The sequence below is a fragment of the Procambarus clarkii genome, chromosome 27 (genome assembly GCF_040958095.1).
Source record: "Procambarus clarkii isolate CNS0578487 chromosome 27, FALCON_Pclarkii_2.0, whole genome shotgun sequence".
Taxonomy (NCBI): Eukaryota; Metazoa; Arthropoda; class Malacostraca; order Decapoda; family Cambaridae; genus Procambarus; species Procambarus clarkii.
In genome coordinates this window covers 783577-797500 of record NC_091176.1, presented here as the reverse complement: position 1 = coordinate 797500, position 13924 = coordinate 783577, and the positions used below count along the sequence as shown (strand labels likewise).

At 39.6% G+C, this 13924-nt stretch overlaps 1 protein-coding gene across 11 annotated transcripts in view; it reads right to left on the bottom strand.

Moving 5' to 3' along the window:
• Window positions 1-13127, bottom strand: part of LOC123762802 (synergin gamma) — a 156460-nt gene extending 143333 nt beyond the window's left edge. For 4 of the 11 annotated variants that reach the window (XM_069332217.1, XM_069332212.1, XM_069332218.1 and 1 more), the window contains exon 1: window positions 12987-13127. The gene's annotated coding sequence lies outside the window, so the exon portion shown is untranslated. Of the gene's footprint in view, window positions 1-12833 lie in introns of all 11 variants that reach the window. The other 7 variants (XM_069332215.1, XM_069332220.1, XM_069332216.1 and 4 more) reach the window with 6 other exon arrangements.
• Window positions 13128-13924: the final 797 nt, after the last annotated feature.

Below are 13924 nucleotides of genomic sequence, written 5' to 3'. Positions count from 1 at the left end.
TTCTTAGATCAAGTACCTGCCCGGAACACTGCACGTATTGGTGGCCTTACAAGAATGTAATTAATATGTTATATATCCTCACAATTCCAATGTACCTTCTTGTATATATGTTGTTAAATATGATCGAAAAAGTAAGATTAATAATTCTAACACAAATTTTCTCAATATTTCTTATGTTTCTTTTTACTGTCGATGGTAATTGAAAAATCAATTCTCCAAAATTCATTTTTATTTCTAGTTTGACGCGACGCTTGAACGCGTTTTGTAATAACGTATTACATTTTCAAAGACTTTAGTTTACACACACACAACTGTAACCTGAAAACACCTAACAAAGTTTTACTAATTCCAGCGCTAAACAGCATGTCTTATATACTCGCATTTGGGTGAGGTGATATGTTGAAACAGTTTTGGATGAGGTGAACAAACTTTTGACCAACACAAGACAGAACACGGTTCAATGGGTATAAATTGGGTAAGTGAAAGGGAAGAATGGAAGTAACTGCAAAGGGCCTATTGGCCTATACTTCCTCTTGATGCTTCTATATTGGTACGGAGTCTTGAAGTGGGTATTTATATATATTCTTGTGTGTGTGTGTGTGTGTGTGTGTGTGTGTGTGTGTGTGTAATTACCTAAGTGTAATTACCTAAGTGTAGTTACAGGATGAGAGCAAAGAGTGTGTAATTACCTAAGTAATTACCTAAGTGTAGTTACAGGATGAGAGCTACGCTCGTGGTGTCCCGTCTTCCCAGCACTCTTTGTCATATAACGCTTTGAAACTACTGACGGTCTTGGCCTCCACCACCTTCTCACTTAACTTGTTCCAACCGTCTACCACTCTATTTGCGAAGGTGAATTTTCTTATATTTCTTCGGCATCTGTGTTTAGCTAGTTTAAATCTATGACCTCTTGTTCTTGAAATTCCAGGTCTCAGGAAGTCTTCCCTGTCGATTTTATCAATTCCTGTAACTATTTTGTATGTAGTGATCATATCACCTCTTTTTCTTCTGTCTTCTAGTTTTGGCATATTTAATGCTTCTAACCTCTCCTCGTAGCTCTTGCCCTTCAGTTCTGGGAGCCACTTAGTAGCATGTCTTTGCACCTTTTCCAGTTTGTTGATGTGCTTCTTAAGATATGGGCACCACACAACAGCTGCATATTCTAGCTTTGGCCTAACAAAAGTCATGAACAATTTCTTTAGTATATCGCCATCCATGTATTTAAATGCAATTCTGAAGTTAGAAAGCATAGCATAGGCTCCTTGCACAATATTCTTTATGTGGTCCTCAGGTGATAGTTTTCTATCTAGAACCACTCCTAGATCTCTTTCTTTATCAGAATTCTTTAAAGATTTCTCACATAATATATAGGTTGTGTGGGGTCTATGTTCTCCTATTCCACATTCCATAACATGACATTTATTAACATTAAATTCCATTTGCCAAGTGGTGCTCCATATACTTATTTTGTCCAGGTCTTCTTGAAGGGCATGACAGTCATCTAAATTTCTTATCCTTCCTATTATCTTAGCATCATCAGCAAACATGTTCATATAATTCTGTATACCAACTGGTAGATCATTTATGTACACAATAAACATCACTGGTGCAAGAACTGAACCCTGTGGTACTCCACTTGTGACATTTCTCCATTCTGATACATTGCCTCTGATTACTGCCCTCATTTTTCTATCAGTCAGAAAATTTTTCATCCATGATAGAAGCTTACCTGTCACCCCTCCAATATTTTCCAGTTTCCAGAACAACCTCTTATGTGGAACTCTGTCGAAAGCCTTTTTTAGGTCCAGATAGATGCAGTCAATCCAACCATCTCTTTCCTGTAATATCTCTGTGGCTCGATCATAGAAACTGAGTAAATTCGATACACAGGATCTTCCAGATCGAAAACCATACTGTCTGTCTGATATTATATCATTTCTCTCTAGGTGTTCTACCCATTTAGTTTTGATTAGTTTTTCCAATACTTTCACTATTACACTTGTCAATGATACAGGTCTATAATTGAGGGGGTCTTCCCTGCTGCCACTTTTGTAGATTGGAACTATGTTAGCCTGTTTCCACCCGTCTGCTACGATTCCTGTACACAGGGATGCCTGAAAGATCAGGTGAAGTGGAATGCTGAGCTCAAATGCACATTCTCTCAGAACCCATGGTGAAACGCCATCTGGGCCAGCTGCTTTGTTCTTACCGAGCTCCTTGAGCATTTTTTCCACTTCGTCTCTAGACACCTCTATGTGTTCTATGTTGTTCTCTGGAATTCCTATTGTATCTGGTTCCCTAAAGATTTCATTTTGTACAAACACACTTTGGAACTTTTCGTTTAGTGTTTCACACATTTCCTTTTCATCTTCCGTGAATCTATTTCCCATTTTCAACCTCTGAATATTATCCTTTACCTGCAATTTGTTGTTTATGAATTTATAGAATAGACCTGGTTCTGTTTTACATTTGTCCGCAATCCCTTTTTCAAAATTTCTTTCTGCCTCTCTCCTCACTGCCGTGTAGTTGTTTCTCGCATCTTTGTATCGCTGGTATGTTTGGGGGTTCGGCCTCTTCCTGTATTGATTCCATTTTTGTGTCTTTCGGTCTCTAGCCCTCTCGCAATTTCTATTGAACCAATCCTGTTTCCTAGTTCTGCATCTCTGTTTTGGTATAAATTTTTTTGTGCCTTTATCATATATTTCACAAAACTTGCCATACATCTCATTCACTTCCTTGCCTAGCATCAAGTCTGTCCAATTATACTCACTAAAAAAATTTCTAAGGTCACCATAATGTCCTCTACTGAAGTCTGGTTTTTCAACTGCTTCAACCTCCTTATTTTCTTCCAGCTTATAACGCATTGCATACTTTATTCCCAAAAAGACATGGTCACTTTTACCCAAGGGAGGAAGGTACTGAATGTCAAATACCTCTTCCTCCTTCCTGGTAAATATCAAATCTAGCATGGAGGGAACGTCCCCTTCCCTCATCCTCGTAGCTTGCTTAACATGTTGATACAAGAATGTTTCCAAGATGAGGTCTACAAATTTACAGGTCCAAAAATCTTCTGTTTTAGCTTCATATGCTTCCCAGTCTATGGATTTCAAGTTGAAGTCACCGACTATCAACAGTCGTGATCTATCGTTATCCGCTCTCGCTATAATCTCTCTCATTATTGTTATAAGACCTTCACGTTTACTATCTAGCTCCTCCTTTGACCATGTGCTGCTTGGCGGTGGACTATATGCATTTATCATCATTAGTTTATCATCCTCATAGCAGATCTCTAGTGCTATTATGTCAACTTCTTGTGGATTGGCAGTCATTATTTCCTTCACCTTTAGGTGTTCTTTTACCAGCACAGCAACGCCACCGCCTTTCCTAATTTTTCTGTCCCGTCTCCAAATTGAGTAGCCCCTTGGGAATATGACCTCATTTAAAATTACATCTTCAAGTTTTGTCTCCGTGAGTGCAACAATGTCTGGTGTCTGCAGCTGTATTACATCACTTAACACACAGTATCAGTGTGTGTGTGTGTGTGTGTGTGTGTGTATGTATATGTATGTGTGTGTATATGTATATGTATGTGTGTGTATATGTATATGTATGTGTGTGTATATGTATATGTATGTGTGTGTATATGTATATGTATGTGTGTGTATATGTATATGTATGTGTGTGTATATGTATATGTATGTGTGTGTATATGTATATATGTGTGTGTATATGTATATGTATATATATTGTGACGATAATCTCCTTCAAGAGATTGAGCCTGCTCTTCCCTCCACAATTACGTCGTTGAAATTATATAAAACTACTATGGAAGAAATGTCCAACAACGACAACAACACCAGCAAGGTTTGCCAGAGCGCAAAACGTTGCAGCCGGGGACACCTGTTCAGACTCAAACCGCCAAACTACCTGTTGATCGCTACCGGCTCCGCTGATTGGTCGCCGGCCGGGCTGCAACTGCACTCCACCCCCCCCCCATACTACTTGATGTCTGGGGTCGCCACGACCTCAGACCTCAGAATATTTAGTGCTTTCGCAGTTATCACTCCTCCCGGCTAGACGTTAGCGTGTACTGAGAGAGGTGGTAGCTTAAAGCCAATATTCCAGCACCTCCCTTTAATTTTGTGTTGCACTTCTTGTTATTTTATCTTAACGTAACTTTTCATTGTGTCATTTAATTATTCTTATTATTTTGATTGATTGATTTTATTATACAAATTTGTTTGTCCATTTTTTCATGTTTTGATTTATTTAACGTAATTAAAATTTCATTGTTAAAGTTTACTTGTGTTTTGTGTGTCTTCTCCTTACCTTACCACAGACGAAGTTCCAGTTTTCTATTTTTTTTTATAACTATGTGACGAGGCCATACCCCTAGCCTTAAACAGCCGAACACCAACGCGTTACCGTCACAATATATATATATATATATATATATATATAAATAAGGGAAAGGATTATGTCAGTAACATCAGTGGAATTAGTAGGCATTAGGTACAGAGACTGTGGATAGTTACCTGTAAGATAGTCCTGAATATTAGTACTGGAAGATGGAATATCATTTGCAAGGGATGACCCAATGGAAGAGAAATACCTGTTGAACTCAAAAGTAGTATCAGAGGCTGAAAGAAGACCATCGTTATTTGACAGTATTGATTTTTATTTAAAATCTTCTTTGGTCCCAATATTTGTGAAATTATGCTCCATGTTTTCTTGATGTTGCCCTTTGTGTGGGTAAATTTATCTTCATAGTATTTAATTTTGGCTCTTCTAATTATTTTAGATAGCAATGATGAGTGTTTCTTTGAAAATTCTTTGAGGGACGATTCCTAACCTATACTTCTTCTCAAGGTCATTTTTTTTATTAATGGATTTAAGTATTCCCTATGTAAGCCAAAGATTGTTTAGCCTTTTAGTTGTGACTTGTTTCGTTAGCATAGGACAGTGGGTGTTATAAAGGCTGAGAGTTTTTTGAAGAAAAGATTGCACTGCTAGGTTGATGTCTCCTATGTTACCTAATTCGGACTCCCAGTTGACATTAGCAGCAGCAGCTATAAAATTGCCTATAGCAGTTTCATTGTGCAGCCTAAAGCTTATCTCCCTTGTCTCTAGAGGTGGTTTGTTAATGCTAGTTAGGAGAAATGTGGGGTAATGGTCTGTAGTGCTATCGATGATTATCCCTGAAGTAAGCGGAGAGGTTATGTTGGTCCAGATGTGATCAAGAGCTGTGGTAGTACTATCAGTGATTCTAGTAGGTCTAGTGATTAAGGGTATGAGGAAGCAGGAATTCATACAGTTGAGGAAACTAGCAGCAGGAGGGTTATCAGGCTCGCAGAGGTCAACGTTAAAGTCCCCAGAAATAATTAAGTGGTTTTTGTTCAGTCTGTTCTCTAGTACAGTGGTACCTCAGTTTAGGAGTTTAATTCGTTCCTGGAGACAGCTCGTATTCCAAAAACTCGTAATCCGAAGCTAATTTCCCCATAAGAAATAATGGGAAATGAATTAATCCGTTCCTGACTACCCAAAACCTCACTTCAAACTAAATTTTATACCCAATTTATCTAAATATACCTACAAAACTATATTCAAGTTGCTTGCTGATGAATGCTGTTGGCGTATGGAAGATGGTGAGGAGGGGGGGAGGAGGAGAGGTGTTACTGTTTGGAAGGGGAGTCCCCTTCCATTATAACATCAGGCAGTGAGGACCTCTCTGGGGTGCACTCCCTGGCACGTTTTGCCTGCATACCACTAGGACTTGCTTGTCTTACTAAGAATCTGTCTAAAGACACTTGTTTTTCCCCTACATTTTAACACTTATCTGTATTAAGACACCACATTGTCATTTAAAAGGTCAATGCAACGGCCTGCTACAGCTGTAACTGGGTGAGTTTTTTCAACAAAACTTGGCAGTTCTTCCCATACTTCACACATTTTCTTAATGAAGAAGGGACATCCTCTACTGAATCTACTCACAGCTATTTTCTTAGGTTGAACCTTACCACTGGCTTTCTTGAGACCCATGGCGAGATATATAACAACAGCTTTTATGCTCAAATGACCAAAAACCTGACAAAAAACTGTAAATCCATGTGAAGAATTCAGGCAGGATAGTCACTGGGCGCGAGGCACAGGTAAACTGAGGTGTGATCGCCGTGCTACCACGCGCTAGTCGGCCTGTACGCGTACCAACACCCTCGTCTTCCGAGGCAACCCTCGCCTTCTGAGGCAAATTTTCTGAGCAAATCCCGCTCATATTCTGAAAAACTCGTATACAGGGACAATCGTATTCCGAGGTACCACTGTATTAGATTTCTAACGTTCGAGTTAAATTCAGTCACATCAGTGTTAGGAATCCGGTAGACTGCTCCCACAGACAGGACAGCATCGCTACCCTTGACTCTGAAACAGGCAAATATATACTCTCCATAAGGGTCTCTAGATTTAATTACTTTTAAGCAAGTCAGTTCATGGTGGTAGTAAAGAGAAGTACCACCACCTCTTTGTATAGGACGACAGTTGTGAATAGCTGAGTAGTTAGGAATGTTGAAGAGTTGAGTAGTGTCCTCTTTTAACCACGTTTCAGTAAACACAATAAAAGAGAATTTGTTGTCAACTGTTTGAATCAGGGCATTAACATCATCAAAGTGCTTGTTTAGAGATCTTACATTCAAGTTAATTACGGAAACATTGTGATTACATGCTAAAACATTGTTTACATCATGTGCTGTATAATACTTGCAATTTTGATCATTAAAGTGATGATTCTCATAGATACTAGATAAGAGGTTAAGGTCTGCGTCTATAATAGTTTGCATAAGAGAGCTGTTTTACAGAATTAGGTACTGAATTAGTCCGAATCGAATTAGACGAGTTCGAATTATACGACGAGCCTGAATTAGGTACCATAGGGAACATCAAAGTAGCAGTGCAATCATTTCTTCAAAAAACTCTCAGCCTTTATAACACCCACTGTCCTATGCTAATGAAACAAGTCACAACTAAAAGGCTAAACAATCCTTGGCTTACAAAGGGGATACTTAAATCTATTAATGAAAAACATGACCTTGAGAAGTAGTATAGGTTAGGTATCGTCTCCAAAGAACTTTCAAAGAATTACTCATCATTACTATATAAAATAATTAAAAGAGCCAAAATTAAATACTATGAAGATAAATTTACTCAAACAAAGGGCAACACCAAGAAAACATGGAGCACAATTTCACAAATATTGGGATCAAAAAGATTTTAAATAACAAACCAATAATCCTGTACAATAACGATGGTCTGCTTTCAGCCTCTGATACTGCTATTGAATTCAATAGGTTCTTCTCATCCATTGGGTCATCCCTTGCTAATGATATTTCATCTTCCAGTACTAATGTTCAGGACAATCTTACAGGTAACTACCTGCAGTCTCCGTATCTAACGCCCGCTAATTCCACTGATGCAAATGAGGTAATCTTTTCCCTTAAGACCAAGTCTAGTGCCCTTGCGGAGATACCAACTCTAATCTACAAAAAAGCCTCCAGATCTTTAGCCCTTGCCATTGCATTGCTCTACAAGAAGTCACTTGAACTCCAAACTTTTCCAGATATTCTAAAAAAAAGCGAGAGTAACCCCAGTCCATAAATGTGGTGATCTTACTGATGCCAACAACTTCAGACCTATATCAATTCTGCCAAACTTGTCAATAATATTTGAAAACTAATCTACAAACAGCTTTACTCTTATCTAGCCAAACACAATATACTAAGCTCTTGTCAATATGGCTTCAGACCCCCAAAAAAGCACTAACAATGCACTTATTAGTATGATTAACTTGATACATGCAACTCTTGATATAAATGAGTTCCCTGTTGGGATATTTGTGGACCTACGCAAGGCTTTTGACACTATCAACCACCAAAACCTTCTTCTTAAATTACATCATTATGGAGCCAGAGGTCACTCCCTGCAATACCTTCAGTCCTATCTTACTGACAGGCTCCAGTATGTTTCTGTGAATAAATCCATTTCTCCGACACTACCTATAAACATCGGTGTTCCACAGGGCAGCATACTTAGCCCTCTCCTCTTTCTCATCAACATTATTGACCTTCCAAATGCCTCTCAACACCTCAAACCAATCTTATTTGCTGATGATGCAACTTTCATTTTCTCCAGTCCTGACCCTCTTGCTCTAAATGTCACTGTGAATACTGAACTAAATAAAGTCCATCTTTGGCTAACTGCTAACAAATTCACCCTTAACATTGACAAAACTTTCTATATTTTGTTTGGTAATAAATCCTCAAATGAAATTAATTTAAGAATAAACAATATACAAATCAGTCGTAAAGTTGATGGTAAATTCCTTGGTGTCCTCATCGATAACAAGCTGAATTTCCAGGGACACATTCTAAATATAGCAAAAAAAGTTTCTAAAACTGTTGGCATTCTTTCTAAGATCAGATATTATGTTCCTCACCCTGCCCTGGTGAAGCTCTATTACTCTCTCATCTATCCTTATCTCAACTATGGTATTTGTGCTTGGGGTTCTACTACCCAAAATCATTTACGTCCTCTAATTACCCAACACAAACCTGCTATTAGGACAATATCGAACTCTGGCCCCAGACAGCACTGGGTACCCTTACTCAAATCTCTGAATATGTTAGATATTAAGTCACTGCACATCCTCTCTTGTGTACTCTATATATTTACAACTCTGAATTGTAATGTCAATCCTGACCTTCAATGCTTCCTAGAAGGTTGTAACAGAACTCATGGGCACCACACCAGAAACAAATACCTATTTGGTATTCCAAGAGTAAGACTTAATCAAACTAGGAATGCTCTACAAATCAAGGGACCCAGAATGTGGAATGACCTTCCCAATCATGTCAAAGATTGTACCTCTCTCAACCAATTTAAGATGAAAACTAAGTACTAACTAACTACATTTAACCTACCTTACTTCTAAATGTCAACCCATGTCTTACTATTTAAAAAAAAAAATGCCGTTTGTTGACCACCTTGTATATTGGGTATTTTCTACCATGTTCCCCCCTTTTTTATCTTTTATTATTTTTTTCTTTTAATGCAATTTATACTTTAAGCTCAATTACTATTAAGTTTTAGTTTAAGTGTTTTTTTTCCCCACCTCACCTTGCCCGAAACGCTATGCGTACTAGTGGCTTTAGGTATTGTACGTACTACCTCTATTTTTAAATCAAACAGAATGTTTGTACTCTAACTCTGCAACTAAGTATGTATTTTTCCTAAATAAATTATTATTATTAGAAAAGCCAAAAAAGACAATTATAAAAAACCTAGCTATGAAAAAATTAATATATAAAACTATACACAAAGATGAGGTAGGTTGCTTAAAGGTACTTTCAGGTACAATGAAGGTAATAATTTGCACTAATGATCAAAATTGCACAGGCAAAGCCAAGAGCACAATGGAGCAATGGTGGTGAGGCTAGGTAACCTGGGTCACATAGAAAAGTAGAATAAAAATTCTAGAGTAATATAAACTTAATGGTAATTTAAGTAATAAAAACTTAATGGGAACTTAGGAAAGTAAAAATGAACTAGAATAATTAAAACAATAATGACCAATAAAAGTCAAAAAGCAATTATGAAATCTGTAAAACAAATAGCTTACTTATTATAATATTATAAGTACACTATAGCTGAATACTAAAGTTACATTAAAACAAAATGAGGTAGATTAAATAGAGATACACTCAGGTACACTGGATGATAAAGTTTATACTAGAGGACACAGGCAGAGCCAGTGTACTATGGAACAAGGGAGTAAAAAAGAAAAAAAGACAATAAAAAAAATGACAATTTTTTTTTTTTTAAATAAAGTTAAAACCTTTTGAAAGGAACGGCAGAGCTAAAGTACAGACTGGTAGTTAAATGAGATTATAATTTGAATTCTGATAATTCACCAGCTATCCAACAGTCATTCAGGAAAGAATTGAGGTGAGCTTCAGTGGTTATTAAATAGGTTTTTCCAGTGTCAGTCCTCCTAGCTATAATTGTACCATCTCGCAGAAAACAATGCTTAATTACAGGGGAATTTTTGCAGAAACCACACAGTTTAAACAAGAGATTTTGTCTGAAACTGGTCAGACATTCATTCACATAAATGACAGCTGTATTACACAGGAAACCGGAGGATTTTCTCATGGCAGGAAAGACACTTGCACAGTGCGATCTGCAGGCGCTGTGCGAGCAGCGCAAGGAAGCCTATATAAAGAGGGGAAGAGAGGTCATGCGCTCTCTCCTGCTCTCGCCACGCACCGCTTCGCACGTAACACACCGCACCGCTCTGCCCGCAACGACACGTGGACCAGTCGTCCGTACCGTGGTTCCAGTCTATCTTTACTGTGTTCCTGGGACATCCTAACGCTATGGAAATTACGCCTGCTTCCTTGGTCCGCGGAGTGGAGGTGCCCCCTGCTTCTCCACACTGTCCTAGTTATGCCACATGCCCACCCCTGCCAACCCTTACTGCCTTAATATTTCCAGAACGACTACAGATCACCGGGGAACACCTGATGGACGGCGAACATTGGATGGCGCCCTAGGAACACTTTCGACAGACTGCAAGGGTGGGAGCCTGCAGGACCTACTCACCCGCCCTGGGGCCAGCCTTGATGGGCTAGCCTCTAGGAGGGTAGGCTACAGTGACGACGACAGCCACGAGGTTGACCCAGCGTGGCGGTGCACAGCACGTATGGCGCTCACGCGGTAGTACGCCCACTTCACATGGACACCACGTCGCTCGACTTGCCTATCCATGCACCAGAAGGTGCTCCATTGGTCACTTCCCGGATGCTGCTTACCTAGCAGCATCAGCCACGTATGCCCGACTCTGTACCTTTTTTCAGTTCAGGAAATCCTGACTGTTTTTTTTTAATGGCAGAGGTAACGGGTGTATGGGCACGGATGTGGACGCAGACAAGGCAAGCTCCACGATGCCCTGCGACAAAGAACTCGCAGCAACGCCCTTCCTGGTGGCACAGTCCCCCCTACGTCAGGCGAGATGTCATCGCCCCTCCAATCTGACGCTCCTCCCACGGCCAGCGGACACTCGCCCTTTGGGGGGGGGTCCGGCCTGCTGGCCTTGCGGAGTGGGGGTGCAGCGCCGGCCCCTAAGTGTTCCGCTGTCCTCAGCTACTTACTCTGACTTGTAGAAATAATGTTAATATTGCCATACACTTTACATGCATTCTAGGTAATAGTCAGCCCTACCTTTAGTCCGGAAATTCTTATATCTTTATTCCTTGGCAGCACGGCCTCAAGGCCTGGGTTAACTTTGTGTCCTCCATTTTAATTCTGGTACTTCCCAGTCTCTATGCATATTCTGCATGTACTGGTTAATTTGCATATTAATTCATTATAAATTTAACATTATGTCTTTTCGGGTCTCTTGGCCAGGGTCTTTATTAAATGTTACGTGTTTATACATTATATTTTACTCTAAATGCCCCGCTTGTCCATGGAAAATATGTTATACATTTGCCTTACTTTTACTCCTAGACAATAAGCTATTCGGTGTTCTGCAGATTTTTTTTTTTTTTTTTTTTGAGAGAGAGAGAGAGATATACAAGAGTTGTTACATTCTTATACAGCCACTAGTACACGTAGCGTTTCAGGCAGGTCCCTGGAATACGATCCCCTGCCGCGAAGAATCGTTTTTTCATCCAAGTACACATTTTACTGTTGCGTTAAACAGAGGCTACAGTTAAGGAATTGCGCCCAGTAAATCCTCCCTGGCCAGGATACGAACCCATGACATAGCGCTCGCGGAACGCCAGGCGAGTGTCTTACCACTACACCACGGAGACTGTACAAATTTTAATTTAATTAGTTCTCGGCTATAAGCATACTGTATTAATCGGTCCGTCTAATTACCACAAGCTACCACAAGCTTCACAAAGCTTCCTGGCAATACGTTAATAATGAATAAATGTGATATATTTACTCATTATAATGTTGGTGATGAATGTACAACACGAAAAAACAATTTTAATCTGAAAAAGTATTTTTTTATAAAGAAATTAGACGAAAAAAAAGAGCTGGTGACGCCAAATCAAGTCGACGATCCAAGTGTTGGTTAGGTTTGGTTAGGTTAGGTTAGGTTAGGTTAGGTTAGGTTAGGTTAGGTTTGGTTTGGTTTGGTTTGGTTTGGTTTGGTTTGGTTTGGTTTGGTTTGGTTTGGTTAGGTCAGCCTAACCTATCATATTTATTCATTACTAGTATTGCCAGGAAGCTTTGTGTAGCTTGTGGTAGCTTGTGGTAATTAGACGGACCCGTATTAATGTTATTATGGGTGTTCACTCAAGTTGATTTAGTGTACTAAGAGTTATACATGTCTGTTATGCATTTGTTAAGTACTCAAGTTATAACCGCTTCATTAACATGTTCTGCAGAAATTATTTACTTGTTCTACTACTTAATAATGTTGTTGGTGTCTTTTTGATCAGAAAACAGTGGATTTACTAGAGACTGCAGATTTGATAAGGTCTGACTTGCCGGAGCAGCTACCTAGTTTACCTCGAATTCTCTTGTTATTTAAACCAGGTGATTTGATACCCACTCTATAAGCTGATTTGATGTCACTAGTTTTGATTGAATATCTAATCTTATTCTGCAATTCATGAACTGTGTACTTCCTGAACATTTGCTACATGGTCACGAGTGCCTGGTGAGCAGGTAGTAGCGACCGTGACAGTGGGGTCCATAGAATTACCCAAATCGGCCCAAAAGTACCCAAATCCGTCTAGCATGGTGGGCCGAGGGCCAGTATCATCAGCCTGACAGGTGGTCCGTGGCGGTGTGGTGAGCCCAGGACCAGTACCACCTACCTGACAGGTGGTCCGTGGCGGCGTGGTGAGCCCAGGACCAGTACCACCTACCTGACAGGTGGTCCGTGGCGGTGTGGTGGGCCCAGGACCAGTACCACCTACCTGACAGGTGGTCCGTGGCGCCTGACAGCTGACACTGTTGTGGTCTGCACACTCACACACACACTCGCCGCCCTGCCCGCCACCTGCGCCTTCTAGGCCAGTTTGCGCCTCCTTGGGCACCACCTGCGCCTTCTAGGCCAGTTTGCGCCTCCTTGGGCACCCCTCAACACCCATAATATACACTCACTCTATTTTATTTTTATTTTATTTTATTTATGCATATACAAGAATGTACATAAGGAATGTGAGGATACAAATATGGTAATTACAGTCTTGTAAAGCCACTAGCACGCGCAGCGTTTCGGGCAGGTCCTTAATCTAAGAAAATTTTAAGGAGGTAAATACTTGCAAAATTTATAGACAAAAAAATGATAACAGATTACATGGAATGAAAAAAAAAGAAGATGAGAGAAAATTATAGGTACAGTATATTAAAGCACATAGGTAGCTATGATTGATTGCAATGACAGCTTAAAATGGTAGTTGACAACCGGTCCATAGAATTACCCCAATCGCCCAAAACAGGCCAAAACTACCCAAAACGTATTAGCATTACGTAAGTAATGAAGAAATATGGTATATTTACTTACTATAATGTTGGTGCTACACGTAGAACATGATCAAACCTATTTTTTCTCTGAAATAATCTAATTTCATAACGAAATGAGACGTAAATATGTGAGAGGTGACGCCATAGGAAGTCGACGGTCCAAGCGACAATTGTGTGGAGCGACTTATCCAAGAAATATGGTCGCCAGGAGAGTGTTTGCTGCCATATCAGCCTCCTGTACACAGTGATCCAGTCCTTTTCGTTCATTGAACACCGAACCCTACACGCCCTCTGATATATTGCTTAATTAACAAATATTCACAAATAAAGATTATATTTGTATATGTTATCAGAAAGGCAGATATAAAATAGTTTTTGTGAATCCATC